The sequence below is a fragment of the Magnolia sinica genome, chromosome 11 (assembly GCF_029962835.1).
Source record: "Magnolia sinica isolate HGM2019 chromosome 11, MsV1, whole genome shotgun sequence".
Taxonomy (NCBI): Eukaryota; Viridiplantae; Streptophyta; class Magnoliopsida; order Magnoliales; family Magnoliaceae; genus Magnolia; species Magnolia sinica.
In genome coordinates this window covers 80,563,157-80,583,213 of record NC_080583.1, presented here as the reverse complement: position 1 = coordinate 80,583,213, position 20,057 = coordinate 80,563,157, and the positions used below count along the sequence as shown (strand labels likewise).

Below are 20,057 nucleotides of genomic sequence, written 5' to 3'. Positions count from 1 at the left end.
AACTCACTAAGAGAGCAGAAAAATAAAGCAGGAATTTTTATTAAGCTTGAATGAATCAAAAGAACTACAAGGGGTGCCTATTTATAGGGAAAAACCTATATCCCCAAAACTCGTATCATGTGCGCAACCTATTACTTGGCGATAAAGTAAATTAATATAAAAATCAAATAAAGAAATCTAAAGCGTTCACGATGTTCTAAATAATAACAATAAGCAAAGCCTAAAATATGAAATCAATCTGACGAGTGGGCCACGATCATGAGATCCCATGATGGGCTTTTCTTGACTATCGGGCCCACTTTTTTGAACAAAACTTGTCTTCTAGTTAGGAGGCCCTCCCTGGACGTCGTCATCAAGCCATATCGATGGTGGGGTCCTCCTGCGTACGTACATGCGTAGGGGTGGTGGTGTGGGTGCGTGTGTAGGCGGCGTGCGGGCGTGCGTGTGCACGATGTCCTCATCAGAAAACTTCTAAATAAATAAATAAAATTTACATGTTGTCACTTTTGAGATTGAAGATGAGGGAAAAAGAAGATTGTAATCCAAGACCAGTGTTGACACCATCCACTACATTCTAAAGAAAATAGACTTAGTATACTAGTTGAAACTCTTAAGTTAAAAATTCCAAATAAGTATGCTTGGAAAGCCTGCACTAACACGAGCATGAATGCACACCCAAACACTACTTACTTTCAAAAATTACCCAACAACTTTAGATTTTATCTCAAAATCTCCACAGAAAATTCATTGCTAGGTCTGAACTTCCGAATTCTCTCGATGATTTTTCTCATTACTCATATGTCCAAATTCATGTCTACAACCATATCATGTCCTTATACATTTTGTGATTCTCAGCTTCTACGAATATTGCCAACTCCCAAGAAATTTAATGTTCCCATTGATGTCAAATACATATGGTTCTTGAAAATTTAATTTCCAAAGGTGATGCCATTATTCATGGTGCGAAACTACAATTCTGTTACATGCCAAGGGGCAATGACTTTGCGTAGTTATCGATCTTCATTAATTTGCTTTGGATATTCATTGGAAATTGGGCATTTGAGAGGGGTCGACGAACGAAGTGGATTTTTAGAGTCCATGTTAGGATTATCTTATCTTATCTTAGTTTTATGTGTGGATTGTAATAAATTTATTGTAATTAACTTATGTAATAGACTACCAGATGGTGCTTGATTGTAATCAACCTAATTAATAGTCTACTACATAGCCCTGTGTGAGTTTTGAAGCTCTGGTTGCTAGTCTTCAGCCCAGATAAAAGGAGGGTTGTGTTAGGTTGGTGGTTGGTGTCAAACTTATGCCATAACTTTCGTCATGAATTTGAACAATATGACGTTTCAAATCCTTGATAGAGTGGGGTGGCGGAGCAAGATTCATGTGGCCGATCTCAATTAATTAGAATGAGGCTTAGATGATGATGAAGAATTAGATCCACGTACCAAAATGGGGTTTGGATAGTCTTACACAATATAAATTTTTTTCCTAGAAGTTGGGAAATATTTTTGCAAAAGATTGTTTCATGGAGCCAGAAGCGTCATTGTAGAAAGGTCATGTAGGGATTGAGCTCTATGGAGCATGCGGATGGAAGAGGCAGAATGCTCTAATCATTCCTTTGGGGGGGATCGGAGTCATAAATTGAAGTAGGGGGTTTGTTTCATTCAAGAATGCTTTGAAGGGGGTTTTGGATGTTGTTCCTTCCCCGAACCCTAAGATTTCAAGTCCCCCTAAGGTAAGTCCTTCCTCTTTGTTGGGTCTTCCCAAGCCATTTTTGGCTTCAAGACTCGCGGTGTAGATTCTTCCTAGTTTTTTGGATAAAACTATTGCTGGTCGACAATGGATTCTTGTTGAGAGTAGGGTTTTCGGCCTTTGATTTGAGCTCTTGGTTATGTTCCGGTTGCGATTTAAAAATCCATGATTTCTTTATCTGTCAAGTTGATGAGTTGGTTTTTTAGGTCTCCATTTGTCCTCATTTTGATGTCAATAAGGTGGTGTTTGTTGGCCAAAACTGTTGTAATGGTCCTGTTCTGTCTTTTTCAAAATAGGTGGATTGATTTGTTTTGGGTTATATGGATGTTTAGGTCCACCTGCTTAATCCTCTGTTAGAGATGTGAGTTAAGGAGGTCATCATTGCCGTTGGGTCCTACCTAGGAGAGGTCATGCTGGTTGAAGAGGCCTCAATCAAGTGAGAGGATTTGTGGTGGGCTAGGTTGTGCATACACTAAAAGAATTCTCTCCCTATGCTAGAATCAATATCGGTATCGGTGGGTGATGATACTTTTATTATTCTTATTAAGTGCGAAAGCTTGCTGGTCAGGGTCAGAGGGGTTATGCTGCCCTCTTCGACCTCCTGTTCACCAACCGTTGTCCCTAGTAGTGCGGTTTATGTGAATGGAGAAGAAGGATCTTCGCTTCTATGCTCCCAAGGTGCTTTGGATGCTCACTGTTCGGTGGTCCCGCTTGTGGATTCTACCACATGTTTGCCCCCAATCTTGTGCTTAGTTCGTGTGTGCGGTCATGGGGGGCATATAATCCTTCTTCGACGGTTGGGGCGACAGGTGGCTATGCCCGATCCAAAGTTGAATCCTAGCTATTCTTTTTCGACGAATTGCGATGTCGTCCATGTGAACGATTATTGCATTCCGAAGGATCTTATCGTTGTTTCTGTAAGCCGCTCGCCTGTCAACGTATGTCCCCCCTCCTTTATTATTGATTGACTCTCACCTCCTCAGGCGCTTGTCCCATGCGAGAAGATGGACATGTGTCCAAAGAAGACCTTGCCCTTCTCTTGTCTTGAGGGTTCTATGCTTGTGGCTGAGAATCATGGTGATGTGAGAAGAGGCGGTGGATGTTGCCTGCGTCGGCAAGGGGAGAGGGAATTTATTGCTATCGGCAAGGGGTCAAGGATGTTGTCATCTAGCCTTTATGAGGGGCTGCATTCCCAGGTGGATCCAACCAGCGAGGACATGGCCTATTCTCCTCCTTTCTCAAGCTACCCTTTATTCGATGTGGCCAATTGCAACATCTGTTCTATCTCATATTCTAGAGAGATGAAAGGAATGGTTGAGATGGATCTGGCCCTCGAAATTTCTGATGTCCGTCCGAGTCATCTTACTGTTAGTTCTTTTGATGTTAATCCTTACGAGGAGAGTTGTGCCCTTACCCCTTCTCCCTCCCTCTTTATTGATTATGCCTTCTTTACCCTTTGATTTAAGTATCTTTGGTGAGTCGGAAGGTTAAGTTCTTGCAGTCAAATGTCTCGATTATCCAGATGTAGTGGGGCAGTGGTTCCCTTCTTTGCCCCTCCATGATTTCTTTGTGCTTCTACCTCTGTGTCTGGTGAGGTCGTCCAGTTTCCTTCAGATGATGCATTATTTGTTTCCCCTCTCTAGGTATCTTCAATCTCTAATTCTCCCTCTTCAGCTCGTCCTAGCGGGGCAACTTTTTTAGACGAGAGGTTGGTCATTTTGGTTGAAGCAATTAAGGGAAAGAGATGGGTGAGGCAGGCGGTTTGACATATGGGAAGACTTCTAGGGGTGGTCTTTGGTAACATAGATGAAGATTCTGTGGCCATTTTCAAAATGGAGAAAATAGGGATTCCATTTTGGCCTCGGATAATTTTCCTTGGCCTCTTATCCTGGTTAGAGGTTGCAGGGAGCTAGTAAGCTTAGGGGTAGGGAAAGCTTAGTCTGAAAAGTCTCTTCTTCGAGATTCTAGAAGGGGTAGAGGGGTTAGAATGGTGACCCTCCTGATTTGGAATGTTCGTGGGCTCGGATGCCCTTAAAAGCGCATCCTTGTTAAAGATGTTTGTAAGAGATCTAAGGCCAGTAGTATTGTTTTACAAGAGTTTAAGACTCAGTCCATGTACAGGAGTTTTGTGGAATTTGTTTGGGGGCGCAAACGGGTCAAGTGGGTCTCCCCAAGCTTGTGTCGGACCATTGCCCCATTCTATTGGAGGTCGATGAGCTCAATTGGGGCCCCCACCCTTTCAGGTTTGAGCTAGCTTGGCTCTAGGTGGATGGTTTACACTCTGTGATCAAAGAGTGGTGGGAATCTTTTTTAATCACAAGGAATGCAGGTTTTTGTGCTCTTCAAAAAGTTAAAGTTGCTGAAAAGGAAGATTTCCTCCTAGAGACATGAGTACAACTCTAGGGAAGGGGAGATGAATGCGATGTTTGCTGAGATCCAGGCTTTTGATATGAAGGAAGAATCTGGTTGTCTTCTCGATTCAGAGATAGTCAAGAGAGATAGTTAAGGAGTTGGAAATCAAATGGTGGCAGTGCTTGAGAGAGGTGTGGTTGGCGAAGGGTGATAAAAACACATGATTCTCTCACGCCATTGTCAGCCCTTGAGCTAGGGCCAATTGCATTTCATCTCTACCGGTTGATGGTGTTAAAATTGTTGATAAACGTGAGATATGTATTGTCGTTATTAACTTTTATTCCAATTTGCTATCAGATGAAGATTAGGTTAGGTCAACTCTCGATGATTTGGATTTTGACTCTTTGCCTCTAGAGGCAAGGGGTATGGAAGTGCCAATCTCATTGGAGGAAGTGAAAATGGTTGTTTGGGATTTGGGAAAAGAGAACACATTGGGCCCAGATGGCTTTCTGATTTTATTTTATTTTTTGCAATCTTTTTGAGATGTTATCCATATTGATCTTTTGGCTTTTATTGTCAAAATTTCTGCGCTTGCTAATCTTAATCAAGAATTAGGATGCACCTTTATTGCCCTTATCCCTAAGGTAAGTGGTGCGATCGATTTAAGAAACTTCAAACCAATTCATTTGTTGGGTAGCATGTCAAAGGTCTTAGCGAAAATCTTGAGTTAGATGCTGAGAGGAGTTTTTTCTAAAATCATCTCCCCTATCAAAGTGCCTTTTTTTCAGCGCGGCAGATCTTGGATAATTCACTGATTGTTGATGAATGTCTCGACTTCTGTTTGAAAAGTGGTTGTGAAGAATTGTCGGTGGCTAACCTACGGTTGACTATTGGGTGGTTTGAGGTAACGTTTGGGCTTAAGGTGAATGTTTCCAAATTGGAAATCCTGGGTATCCATTCTTCTTTGGAAGATCTTGTTTCCGTTTTTGTAATTTTTGAGTGCGAAGGAATGCATCTGTCCTTGAACGTTGCTAACTCTTGGTGCTGGAGATTCAGGAAGGCTGGAGTCTTTTCTGTCAATTCGCTGTATTCACATCTGGATTAGAATGTGCACGACGAAAGTGTATCGCACACCGCCATAGTTTGGAGATACAATGTGCCTCCGAAAGTGGCAGCCTTCGGTTGGCTAGTAGGGAAAAATAGAATTCCGACGATTGACAATCTTTGGAAGCGCAGTATAGTTCTTCTAAATACATGCATCATGTGCTTGGAGGCGGAGGAGAATGTCGATCGCTTGTTTTTGCACTGTGCTTTTGCTAAGATCGTGTGGTCTGGAACTTTCAATGAAGCTAACACTCCCTGAGTTATGTCAGGGTCAATCGAGGTGCTTTTCAGAGCTGAGCACGGAGAAGCGGGGGGTGGATTAGGCAAGCATGGATGGAAAGTAGCTCTCTTAGCTGTTTTATGGGCGATATGGCTGGATTGAAACAACCGGACCTTCAAGAATGTTTCCCAGGAAATCGTGGTTGTTCTAGCGAGGGTTCTGTCCAATATCCTCTTAGTGATCTGTTTTTGTCAGCTTCTGGTGGGAGGCTAGGGTTTGTTGGGTTCCTTTGTACTTTTTTGGGTTCGAGGCTGAGTGAGTTGTATAGTGTTCCTGGCTTGGGTGGTTTGTATAGCTTTTTCCTTTCTTTTATGTTTCTATTTTGCTCCTTTTTTGGCTTCAGCTTTAATAAATTTCATCTCATCTTTCAAAAATTATGAAAAAAAAACATTGAAAGTGAATATTGGGAAATGAAATTTGAATCTTTCGAGATCTGAGGATATTATATTTGAGGGAAGAATCTTTGGAGTTCTTTCAAAGGTTGTGGCATTCATGTGGCTTGTGGGGTGCAAACAGTAAGGTTCTAATTGTTGATAATTTGCATAGGAGAAAGATGATTCTTCCGGATGTTTGCTTGATGTGTTATCAGGATGAGGAAATGGTGGATCATTTATTCATACATTGTTCATATGCAAGAAGGGTGTGGGAAGGCTTCTTTGAGTTGTTTGGTATAGTATGGGTTTGGCCATCTTCCATCACGCAATTTGTTCTGATGTGGCATGATGGAGTCTTTGGAATGTGTGCAAAAAAAGTTTCGTGATTATGTATGTTAGCGGGAATCTGGTTTTTATGGTTAGAAAGGAACAATCGTTGTTTTAGGAATCGATTGGGATTACCTGTGGAGGTGCTTATTAGGGCTAAGATGAATATCATGGTATGGGTGAGTGCTTCAAAGGCAGTGGTGCAATTTCCTGTTAGTTGGCTTGAGTTGTAATTATATCTATCGTTTGTATATTTTGTAACTTTGGCTTTGGCCATTGTGAATAAAATTTCATCATTTAAATATATATATTTGAGGGAAGAACATCAAGGAGACCATTCGTTTTTTTCTTCCTCTAAACTTAAAATTTCATAGATGCACCTGTTTTTCTACATTTTGGTATCAATACAGTACACTTTTTAGTACTTCTCTACTACCAAAAGTAGAGAAACAGGGTCCTTTAAAAAAATAAAATCAAAAGCACGAGTCTTTTTTATTTTTTAACAAAAGCATGGGGTGTATATCTCATTTCTGTAAACAAAATTTGGAAATTATTTAATTAATTAAGAAATAATTTAATCACTTAATTATGAGTTGATTAGTCAGTCATTTCTCATCTCAATGATGTGTGAAGTATTTAAATGGGTTTGCTACGGCATGTCAAGATGAGTTGTTACAGATATGTCAGAACTACAACTGTCGGATATGGGGTTATGTCCTCAATTCAAACTGTTGATCAGAAGAGATTGACAGTCGTGGCTGAAGTTCCTAAATAGTCAGTCAATGGCCACAAAACAACAATTAAGTGTCCGTATTCAAGGAAAGGAAATATTCTAATATGAAAATTTATTTTTTTTAGGGTCCCTGATCTGCAATAAGGCCTTTTATATATATATATATATATATATATATATATATATGTTCGTCAAAATGTCTGCACAAGAACACTCAATACTATTATCATACATACATGGAATACATGAAGTGGGGTATCTTCTTGTCCGATCTTCCTCATCTCTTTGAGCTTTCATATGTGACAAAATGGGCAGCACTTGAAGGAAAACCACATGAATACCCTAATGTCCCAAAGCAACTAAAGAAGCCAATAACATACACACAACCCATCTAAAGATGCAGTTGAATTTTGTAGAAGATTTTATGAGAAGAAATCATTAGAAAATTGAAAACCAGTTCCTGCCAATACAATATCAAGTGCTGATTTGTGGTAAACTCATCCAATGTAAATGGGGTATTTTGATCTTTCAAAAAAAAAAGGAAAAAATGAAGAAGGAAAACGCGGATTATAAGGCCATAATGATCCCGCTTTGACACGCACTATGTGGATTGCCAGACTAAATGTCCATTGGGTCCAAAATCAGGAAAGTAAAATGAAATGGTTACTATCAGAGTGTGTGCATGGCCTATTCTCCATCATTGATGAGGCTGAAGATTTTTACAGTCTAGATTGCTTTCATTTATGTTATGTGTTTCTTGTATGAGTCACCATCTTTCAGTACTTTACAGTAAACATGAATTGAATGTCCATCAGACAATGCATTGTGAAGGATTCAAATCATATTCATTTAACAATGATAACTCGAGTGCAATACAAGAAGGATTTTGTGATCTTCTTTTAAAATTTGCAGTGCTGAATTTCCTTACTTGGCATCCCTGTTATCATCAAGATCTGCCACTCGAAGACCACCAAGAGTAGAGCTACTTTGTGTAAAACATGAATTGAATTTTCCGAAACCCATGTTTCCTCTCTGTTGAAACAAGTAGGAGTATTTCTACAGCGGCAGAGTCTTGTTTGGTTGAGATTGATCTTTTCTTGGGGTTGATGGGGTGGATCTATCGAATCCTAAGAGAAATGGTAGTTTTGCGCAATAGACGACCGTTAGTCAATCTCTTGTAGTTAATCATGTTTGGCAGAGCTGCATGTAGGTTTATTCTTAGGAGATTTGAGGATACAAATATTTGATGAAAGCACATCAAGGAGAACATGCATTTCCCCCCATTGTTGGCTAACCTGGCCAATCAAGAGGAAGCAAGATGCATTAGAAATTTTCATCTCTCATGGATAAGCTCTACTCAACAAACCTACCCAAGATCATGATATGGCATTCAGAATCCTCTAGACTCATAAAATTTAGACTGGGAACATAGTAAGATAGAGGTTCTAGAAATACACAGATTGCAATCACTTAAGACTACCTTGATCTTTCTATGATTATATCAATATTATCTGTTACAGGAAAATGATGGGGCTTAAGACTAATAAAAGTTATAAATCATAGTTCTCAAGAAGTTTTGCCATGGAGGCCTGTCCCTTTGGTCACACCATTTTTGGTGATCCTGACTTTTCATCTAGCAGGGCCCACCATGTATGGCTACATGACTAAAATGTTGCTGCTGCCAATCCACTTATATGATGCCCTCAGCATCGATAGGGCGGACACACACCAAAACATAAATTTATATTTAGATATTTGAACCCCTTGGGATAGAAATTTCTGCCGGGAGAATTCATAACAGGGAAGTTCCATGAGGAGAGAAATGAGAGTCTCGAGAGAAAGGGGTAAATCTAAGGGAGGGAGGGGGAGAGTCTCAAGAGAAAGGGGGAAATCTAGGGGAGGAAGACACCATTCGATTGGAGATAGGGAGCATTTCATTGCTGGAAAGAGGAAGGTCACTTGGACTCCTATCGTTGGAAGGAAGACATCACGCTTCAGGATTCTTATAGTCTCTTCGTCAACAACCTGCCTTCTGCTTTCTCGGAGGGGGAAGTGCAAGATATCTTCGGCAAGTATGGTGTAATCACGGATGTTCTCATCCCCAAACATCCAGATTTGAATAGACCGAGGGATTTCACCTTCCTCAGATTCCTTTATGAGGACGAAGCGAATGCGTCAAAGGGAGTGCTGGATGGGAGGAGAATTGATGGTAGGATTGTAACGGTGAAGGAAACCAATCCGTAGCAATCTCAGAAGCTCGGTCTCAGGAGCGAGGTGATGCCAGATCAGAAACAGGGGATTCTGTGTTGATTCATCATAAGACCGGGGTTTTGATCTTGGTGGACGGGAAGATCGTTACACCAATCTATGAAGCCTTCTAAGCTGGAGGCCTGGTCACCAGCTATTGTGGTGGGTAGTCAAGCGATCTGGATTCGGATCTTTGGTGTTTCAGTCCACGCTTGGGACGAGGCAGTACTCCTGGAGATCACATCAAAATTTGGGCATGTTATTTCCAGGTATTTATTTGGATTAAGGTTCTGGTGCTTCTTGGGATGAATTTCGGCAAAGTACTTGAACTGGAAGCGGAGGGTAGATTGTTCCCAGTATTCGCAATGATCGAACCCCTTTCAGTGCAGGTTGATTGTTCTTTGAGTTCGGGAGATCAGAGCAGGATGCAGCAGCTGATGGGGACCAAGGAGTGGGTTGAACGCTCCTATCAGAATGGTTCACCCGAGCCCCTTGTCAGAAATGGGTTTAGCAATCTCCTCCAGCTGGATATCCAGGAGGGAAACGAGGCTTGCAGTGGCCCATCAGATCTTTGTGTAAAGTCCAGTGAGAAATCAGATTAGCTTCCACCGGTCAGGCTTTGGAATCTACCAAGGATGGAGCTGCAGCGTCACTGGAGGATCCCCACTGGAGAAGCAGTGATCAGGCCAGAAATTGCTCCATTTAAATCGAATGACAGTGGCAGAGCTGGAGATGCAGGGGTTGGTGTGACTTTCTGTGTGTGTGTCGCGCTCTCTCCGATGCTCTCAGAGCACTATAAATTATAGTGCCCTAGTTGCATTGGGACACTTGGATAGTCCAATCCATTGATCTAGACTTTTCAGTAGGTCCAACTTATATTTCATGGGCAACCATGAAAACATCACTCTGGTTTGACAAATATGAATCATTTGATCAATGATCTTAAACATGGGTGGTTGAGATCATTTATAGTGTTCTAAGAGCACTTGTGCATTTCTCAATACTTTTATCACACATACATAGAACACATGAAGTGGAGTATTTTCTTGACCCTGATTGGTCTGCATTGAGATGTTCAAATTCTTTTATCCCAAGCACAGTATCTTCCTGTCTAATCTTTCCCATCTCTTTGAGCTTTCATATATGACAAACTAGGCACACTTGAAATGTCCCAAAGCAACTAAAGAAGCCTATAAACATAATTCAACACACACACAACCCACCCAAAGATGCAGTTGATGAATTTCATAGAAGATCTTATAAGAAGAAATCGATAAAAAGAAAGAAAGAAAAAAAAAAAATAAATAAATAAATAAAATCCTAGTTACCTGCCGATACAATATCAAGTGCTGATTTCAATTTATGATCAGTGCAAGTAAAATTCAATCTCCGAAGGCTGATTCAATATTGTATATGATGTTTCTAAAGCTCCCATGTCAGCTAGCTCCATGATCGCCAAAAAATCATGCGTTTGCCTAGGTAGTTTGTGACAACTCAATCAATGTAATGTAGTATGCTGATCTTTCAATAAGGAAATAAAAAAAGTAAATGAAGCATGCTCACACACCAATCTAGATTTATGATCTTAGTCATAAGGCCGTAATGATCTGGCTTTGACAGCCGCTGCATGGATGGCCAGACTAAATGCTCACATGGTCCAAATCGACAAAGTGAAATAAAATGGTTACGATCACCTGATGAGTATGTGTATGCCTATTCTCCATCATTGATTGTGCTGATGATTTTGACAGTCTAGATTGCTTTCATTTATGTTATGCATATCTTGTATGAGTTGCTAAAATTGAGTAATACACGGCAAACACAAGTTGAATGTCCATCAGATAATGCATTGTAGAGGAGTGAAATCATTTTCATTTAACCAATAATAACCCAAGTGCAATATAGGACAGATTGTGTGATCGTCTTTTAAAATTTTTAGTGGGGAATTTCTTTACCTGACATCCCTATCATCATCAAGATATGCCACTCCATGATCACCAAGAGTAGAGCTACTTGTCTTTCAAAAAAAAGGAAAAAAGAAAAGAAAAGAGCGAAGCCACATTTTGAATAAAGAAATTCAGATTTAGATACTTTGATCCTTCTGGTATTCAGAAGTTTAGAAGACTGTCCATATTCAAATGAAGAGAGTCAATACCAAGGTTGAAATTTTTCTATATGAGAGTTTTGATTTTTACCTATCCCCTGTCCAACCTATACCTACCATATAAAAGGTTTAGATCATTAAAACGTGATCCATCTTCTAAGGATAAAGTTCTGACATATCAGTTGCATTATGCCGGGACATCCTTTGGGCATGAAGAAGGGGGAGGTTCTGCTTTGTATATCAGGGAGTGGGCTCCCTGAGGGTGCTCTTTAGTATTTTCTTTCCTTGTAGTTTTTACTTTCTGCATGTTGTTTTGTTGCATTGGTTTCCAGCTTTGGCCTTTAATAAATTTCATCTCTCAGAAAAAAAGAAGAAAAGTCTGGAGATCTTCTACCAAACATGCTGTCACTTTGAGATTGAAGATGAGGAAAAAGAAGATTGTAATCCAAAACCAGTGATGAAACCATTCACTACATTCTAAAGAAATAAAGTTAGTATGCTAGTTGACACTCTTAATTGGAGTTAACAAGTGCACATAAGTATGCTCGGAAAGCCCTACCGAACATGAGCGTGAAAACACACTCAAACACTACTTTCAAAACATTACCTAGCAGCTCTGATTTCATCTCAAACTCTCTCTAGAATATTTGTAGCTAGGTATGAACTTCTGAACGCTCTCGATGATTTTCTCTTTACTCATGTCTAAATTCATCATCTACATCCATATCAAGGCCTTCAACATTTCGTGATTATCAGCTTCTACAAATATTGTTGACTCCCAAGAAATTCAATGATCCCATTGATGTCATATACCTATAGGTGATGCTGTTTTTCAAGGTGCAAAACTGCCATTTTGCTACATGCCAAAAAAAGAGAGTTGTTCTAAGAGGTAGCAACCAATGTTGTTAAATGGCATAAGTGATCCAGTATTATCAAGGGGGTTGTGCGATTATGCAATGGCAAAACAATTCTTCTTCTTTTTTCTTTTTTCTTTTTTCTTTTTTTATAAAAAAATAAAAAATAAATAATTCAAAGAAAAATGGAAATATATATATATAAAAGAAAAATATGTAAAAAGACTACGAGGTAGGGAATTATTATTATTATAATTATTTTGGTTTTATAACTTTTAGACTATAACAAGTCGAGTGACAACTACTTAAAAAGGATGCATATGGTTAACAATGTGGAAAAAAATAAAATAAAGATCAACATATACATTTTACTTATGTCATTTTAAGGGAGAATAAGAGTAATAGAGTATGAGAGAACAAAAAAGTAAGAGAGCTAACAGATTTGAGATTAGAGAGAGAGAGAGAGAGAGAGAGAGAGAGAGGGCCACACAACATGGGAAACAGTGGGGATGGACCCTACCATTCAAGCCCTTAACAAGGTGGTTTCAATCAGGTTGAAGGGAAAACACAAATATCAGCCTCATCGAAGAGTTTTGTGATCCATTAAGAATTTTTCAACAGCATACGTTTATTCCTCACCATTTCTTGATGTGTGGCCCACTTGAGCTTTTGATTTGCCTGATTCTTGAGCTCAAGCCGTAATGTGGACAGGAGAAATGGATGGATGGATAGAGTGGATATAATACAAACATCACAGTGGGCCCTTGGGGTTACGGACATAGATTAGGAAAATGGATGGACTGCATCATATAAAACACAAATCATGGTGACCCGACAGTGCAGAACACATCAACACACGAATGTGATGTATATGTTTTATCCACGCCTTCTATCCATTTTTCCAGCTTATTTAAGTCAATGACCCCAAATTTAAAGCATATCCAGTGGTCAAAATTAAAGCTATGTCCAAAGCTTAGGCAAACTACACTAAAGGAAACAGTGGGAATTGAATTCTCACCATTGAAAACTTATTGAGGGCACAGATGTTTTGGATCAAGCTAATATTTGTCTTTTGCTTTCATCCATATGTGTGACCTCTATGGGCCCTAAGAAGGTTCAATGCTAGATGTCATTACTCCTTGTTTCCCATGGCATGGTCTATTTAAGCTCTGGATATGATTCAATTTTGGGCTTAGGGCTTAAAATGAGCTAGTAAACTATATCTTTTGGTAGGATGGATTCCATATGGATTACGTATTTGTCACTATGCATACGGATTTCATGCAAATTCAAAATTTTTGTTTGGAACGTCATTATATTCTTAATAATGGCCCACAGTAGGGTTTATGTGAAATTCACCCCGATCACTAAGCGTGCCACTTCATATTAGCCACAAGGCCCAAAACGTAGCTCAGGTACGTGATTTAAGTAGACCATATGATTGGAAACAATATACACGAGATGCCTCTCCTAATTGTTTCCCTTTGTATAGCTCACCTAAATCATGAATTGGGGCGATTTTTGGGTCAGGCTAAAATGGAGTGGCACACCTAATGATTGAAATAAATTTCACTTAAACATTAAGTTGGTTTTGAAGCCAAAAAAGTCATTTTCATGCAAAGAGAAGTCTTTGAAAATATCATGGGACATGACCATTATGATGTTTATGTAAAATCTACCCTAATCACCAAGTGTGTCGCATAATTTGAGCTATAGGGCACAAATGTGTGTATATATATATATATATATATATATATATATATATATATATATATATATATATGGAAAAGGTACTATGTGCTCGACCTCACGATAAGCTCCCGTGAGGTCGAGCTATGTGGCCCCCACCGTGATGCGTTTCGACCATCAACACCGTGAATTTGATGGGTCCCCTTTAAATTATAAGATATCCCAAAAATCAGCGGTATACGGAACTCAAGTGAGCCATACCATCTAAAATCATATGAAGACATCGTTAAAACATATAAAAGCACTTGGTGGGGCCCACCTGAAATTTTCATGCGTCTGAAACTTGGTCCGAAATCTCATCCAAGTGGGACACACATAATGGATGGGCTAGATTTGCAAACCACATATCGGTGGGCCCTTTAAAATGATTATGAATGTTTTAATGGTGCACGGCCCCTCTCCACTTCTGTATGTGGTGTGGCCCACACAAGTCACGGATTGACTTGATTTTTGAGACCTAGGCCCACGATGAAATGGTGCATCTGACTGATGGGGTAGATGTTCGAAACGCATCACAGTGGGGTCCACACAGCTCGACCTCATGGGACAAACTTGCGAGGTTGAGCGCATAGTACCTTTTCCTATATATATATATATATATATATATATATATATATATATATATATATATATATATATATATATATATTACACATGCACACACCCCAATACACGCACGCTGTGGTGGGATTTCACCACCTATGGATGCTCGAACCCTTGATCGGGTGTTGAAACTCCTAAGAGCCCAAATATTATATTGATTTGTGATTCAAGTAGGTCATTAGAAGGGAAACAATAACCCTAATTCTCCGAACTATTTCCTTTCGTGTGGCCCATATGAATCAAGGATGGACCTCCTTTTGTGTTTGTATACCTAACTTTTAGCTTTGTACCTAATCGGTTGGAGTGGATTTCATATAATCATCACAGTGGGCCCTAAAAAAAATAATCAAGAGTCAGTGTACCTCTCTCAACTTTTTCCTTGGTATGTCCCACTTGAATCACACACCGAATTAATTTTGATACTTACCTCATGCATGTAAACGGTGGTAATGTGGTAATGGGAATTGAAAACTGAAATGGGATCTACCTATGGGGCCCACGTTAATGTATTTGACTACATTTGCACTGTCCATCTGTATTGAAAACTCATTTTAGCTCCTGATTCAAAAAACATGAAGCAGATCCAATTCTCCTCTGGCTATCATCATAGGAAACAATAGTAATTGACCTAAAAGCTTCTTGTAGGCCACGAAAGCTTTGGATCAAGATAATATTTTTGTGGTATCTTCGTATGTGTCTTAGTGGCCTTATCAACAAGTTGGATGGCGAAAAAAAACTTTCCAGTGGACTTCATGAAGTTTTTAATAGTGGGGATTCGATCACAACTCTTTATTGTGTTGTGGTCCACAAGATTTGGGGATGCTCTATTTTTGTTATCATGCCCTAAATGAGCTTTGAAATTAGTTGGACGGTGTGGATTTAAGACACATACATCAGTGTGAGCCCCGCAGTCAGGGTCCACAACACACGATCAAGTGGGAATGGAAATGTCCACCGTTGAAACCTTCATGGAGCCTACCACGATCCTTATATGCTATACAAACCGTTCATAGTGTTACTATAACTCAGATAAACCGTAGACACAGATATCATCATCATACAAAACTTTTGTATCCCTTCCAATGGTGGGTGTTCAATCTCTTTGGTATGGCCCACATGAGTTTTGGATTCCTGTAGTATTTTTATCTTGAAAACTGACGGATGGAGTGGATTCGTCACGTGAATCTATGTGGCCGTACCCAGCTTCCGGCTAATAAAAATGAGTGCGGGTTCGTCCATGTTGGATGTGGATTTCCTGCGTTGGCAACCCCGGTAAGGCCCATTGTCATGTTTGTGAGAAATCCTCCACGCTCATCCGTTTTGTGAGTTACTTTTAGGGTACGAGAAGAAAGGCCAAAAATGAACCGTATCCAATGCCCGAGTGGGGTGAAAACTTGGTAATTAAATGTCTACAGTTAAAATATTTGTAAGGCCACAGAAGTTTTGAATCATGCTAATATTTATGTTTTTAGTTCATCCCATTAGGAATGACCTTATTAATGGTATGGATTGCATATAAGCACCATTTTAAAACCCAGGTAGGTTTCAATGGTAGGAATTTTCCTAACCACCTTTTCCTTTTGTACGGCCTACTTAAATCTGGGATCTTTCTACATTTTGGTATGCTCTCCTAAAATGAACTAAAAAAATGGATGGTCGAAGTGGATTCATGAAAAACATTACAGTAGACCCCACCTAAGTTTTCAATGCAGTAACTTCATGCGAAAGGCTTTCGCAGGAAATCCGCGTCCGTACGTGTTCAAAAGACGCGGATTGCGTCTCACCCCACCCGTCTCCAGCCCCGAACGGGCAGTTCTGTGGGCTGGCCACATTTTAAGGCATTAACTCCAAAATGAGGAAGATCCAATGCTCAAATGGACCACACCACAGATGACCTTGCATTTAATGCAACCAAGTTTATTATTTGGTGTGGTCCACTTTAGCATCGGATCTACCTCGTTTTTGTGTTCATGACTTAAAATGATCTGAGAAAAGGAATTGACAGCTTGGATTTACATATACATCACGGCGGGCCCACCAACAGAGCTGCCCGTTTGGGGCTAGAGACGGGCGGGGGCTGAACGCAATCCGCGTGGATTTCCAAAGGAAGTTCCTGCGCTGAAACCAAGATAGGGCCGACTGTGATGATTTTGAGAAATCCTCTCTGTATCCGTTGTGGGTTCATTTTAAGGCATAAAGACGCAATGAACCGTAATTAATTCTCAAGTGGGCTGAAAATGTAAGAATTGAATTTCGACAGTTAAAATATTCATGGACAGAAGTTTTGAATCATTTCTGGTTTTCCACTTCATCCCGGGGTAAATGACGTTACTAACAGTATGGATGGCATATAAACAGTACTTTAGAACTTAAGGTGGAAAGCTTGGGTGATCAAATGCTTTTTTTAAACTACTCCAACTCAAAGTCTATTTCAGCTAAAGGATTGGTTGGCTTCAAAGGGAATTGTATTTAATTTACAAAGGATAAGGATATTTTCATGGACAATGATTCGGGTATGTTTGATTTAGATGATGGTAGTATCTTGCTGTTTCCTTTAAGCACTCCTTCCAACTGTTACAACCTGCCTCAGTGGGTAACACCATATCCAGCATATCCGAAGCACTAGTTTTTATTTATATATTTACCTTCATTTAATGATAGTTCGTTTTTGCATTCAAATAATTTATTTAAACAAGGGAATTAGCATATTATATTCAATTGTTAATAGCTTAATTTTAAGATTTTGATTAATCAAGTTTCTTATACTATATTATTATGTTATGAGGAACGATTACATACATTGAGTTCCGGTTGTGCGGGACCCATCATTTTATGCCTGTGTCATTCTTCTGTTAAACCCATCAGCAAAGCAAAATGTATGGACAGTGAGTGGATGGAGTGTGCCAAAAAGAAAAAGAAAAAAAAAATGTCTTCAGTTGAATCCAGACCATTGTTGTGTTTCTATTTTGAACTACATGTCTTAATGCCACAAATAAAAGATGTTCTATCCAGGAGATATCTGATGCATGGTCAATCCATGGTGTGACAAAATAGATCAGTGGCATTGAGACACTATAAATTATTGTTCTCTCTCTCTCTCTCTCTCTCTCTCTCTCTCTCTCTCTCTCTCTCTCTCTCTCTCTCTCTCTCTCTCTCTCTCTCTCTCTCTCTCTCTCTCTCTCTCTCTCTCTCTCTCTCTCTCTCTCTCTCTCTCTCTCTCTCTCTCTCTCTCTCTCTCTCTCTCTCTCTCTCTCTCTCTCTCTCTCTCTCTCTCTCTCTCTCTCTCTCTCTCTCTCTCTCTCTCTCTCTCTCTGAAATCAGTTGCATTTGGATGCGCCATTGAAATCTCTATTTCTGTATCTTGTAATATTATCTAACATATATATCTTACACAAGAAATCAAGTGCCTGTTCATCATTGAGAGGTAGAAATATGATTCGTGTCGAAGTGAAGCAATTCTACTAGAAGCACTATAAGTTATTGTGCTCCAAGACTACTCGACCATTTCTCACATACAGGGAGAGGGAGCAATCGTCAAATTGTTTGCATGACTAAAGACGCCAAATTTCCAATAAACATTATTCAACACACACACAATCCATCCAAAGATGCAGTTGATGATTTTGTAGAAGATCTTATCAGAAGAAATCAATAGAAATTTGGAAACCAGTGCGGCAGTGCCTGCCGATATAATATTTCTAAAGCTCCTATATCAGCTAGTTCCATAATCACCAGACTCGTGTTCGCCGTGATAATTTGTGATAGATCATCCAATGCAGATGCAGTATGTTTATCTTTATAAAATAAAAAATAAAAAATAACGAAATGAAAGAAAATACTTTTTCACATCTTTCGGCCTGCACTAAAAAGAGAAGTGGGCCTCACCTATCATATACCAAACCAAAACCAAAACCAAACAATACAATTAAAAACAACAAGACCTCAAACTATGCAAATGATACATAAAAAAACAAAAAAAAAAAAAAATTTAAAAAATGCAGGAATATCACCAGAATCCAAAACTCCACTGAACCAGCACTAGGGACAAGGCATCATACTCGCCATGCATCTGATGCCCTCTTAATTGGACATTGTTCCCGCCAGCTTGATTAGACAGCCAAAAGAGGAAAGACTGCTTCGCATGCCCCATCTATAGGGCCAAGACAGGGGAGAACAGAGGAGCTCATCACTAACTAGCAAAGCCTTTCAAAGGATTAATGGCAAAGCAGCCAGTAGGTGGGCAAACAGCAACCCAAGGACGTCAACGCAAAACGGATGTAGATAGCCTTCAATGGACTGAAACAGATCAGCTGCCACAACTACAACATACATCAACCCAAGCCACCAAACTTGCCAGCACTCAGCACATCATCAAGCATCAGGATCATCTAACTGAATATGGACTCCCATTGGACATCAGTAGCAACACCAGCTGCCATAACTTTCACCCTACAATAGCAGCAGCAAAGAAGAGGACTTCATGGTGGCGCAGGGAAGGATGTGATGAGGTCGACCACCGTCTTCCTCAGGAGATAACTACTATGAATCCACAGATCTCTCAGGACTCCTCACAGAGCTTCCTCAAATCCACAAGGGATAAAAGCACGAATAATTCCTAATGAATTCGAAATAATTTGATTGATGATAAAAAACAAGAAAAAGAAATTACAACTCTTTAAATAAGGAACTCAAACCTAGAACAGAGTTTTAGACTTAGAATCCAACTCAAACACCTAAAAATGTGACTTACTATAAATAATAAACTTACTATTTATAGACGACATCTATTCCCACTAGACTTCATGGTTTTTGGCCAAAAATAGTAAGTGCTCCCAACTATGTTATTCTCCTAACTTTTTAAAGCCCTTTTAATGTTGGGCACGACTTCTACAACTCAAAGGATCAAAAGTTATACTCGAACTAAAACTTATTATTTATAGTAAAAACGAAAATAAATGGGACTTTTGACCGTTGATCTGATGGAATCTCACAAATCCGGCATGGGCAAGCTAGCATAGCGAGGTTGGTTGGCTTAAGTAGGTTCTCCTACCCCAAAATCATATATAATATGTCAAAAAACTGATCCTGGTTTGCGAGATACGACTGATTTAAGGTCCTGACAGTCCGGATCGTTTCCGCCTTCAATCGGGCATTCTTCGGTTCATCTTTGACATGAAAGTGTCTACGACCCACTCTACATCACACAGCCCATAATCCTGTTAACCAATACTGTTACGCCATCGAGAGGAAGAACAGTTGTTCCTAATCATGCCCAATCCCACATCATCCATATAACCAGGCTCCCAATTTCTCTCAGAAGCTCCTCTCCCCCAGAATAGTCTCCCCTCTATGCTGCTGCTCCCAAGTCTAGCCAGGCCATCCACCATTCCCTTTCCTCTCTTTAAGGTATGAGAGACAATAACATTGAGGTTAGAGCTCTTGAAAATAACTTCTCCTACCCGATGTCATATTTTCTATGGAATTTGTGTGAGGGGATCAGATATTGTCTCCGTGATTACTTTGTAGTCAGATTCAGCTATGATATACGCCCATGTTCTTGCAAATC

The 20,057-nt window shown here is 39.7% G+C and overlaps 1 long non-coding RNA gene across 1 annotated transcript; it reads left to right on the top strand.

Moving 5' to 3' along the window:
* Positions 1–7,344: 7,344 nt before the first annotated feature.
* On the top strand, positions 7,345–10,350 carry LOC131219468 (uncharacterized). The gene is made up of 2 exons (XR_009158216.1): positions 7,345–9,450; positions 9,571–10,350. It is a non-coding gene; the product is annotated as an uncharacterized LOC131219468 (long non-coding RNA).
* The last annotated feature ends 9,707 nt before the right edge of the window (positions 10,351–20,057 follow it).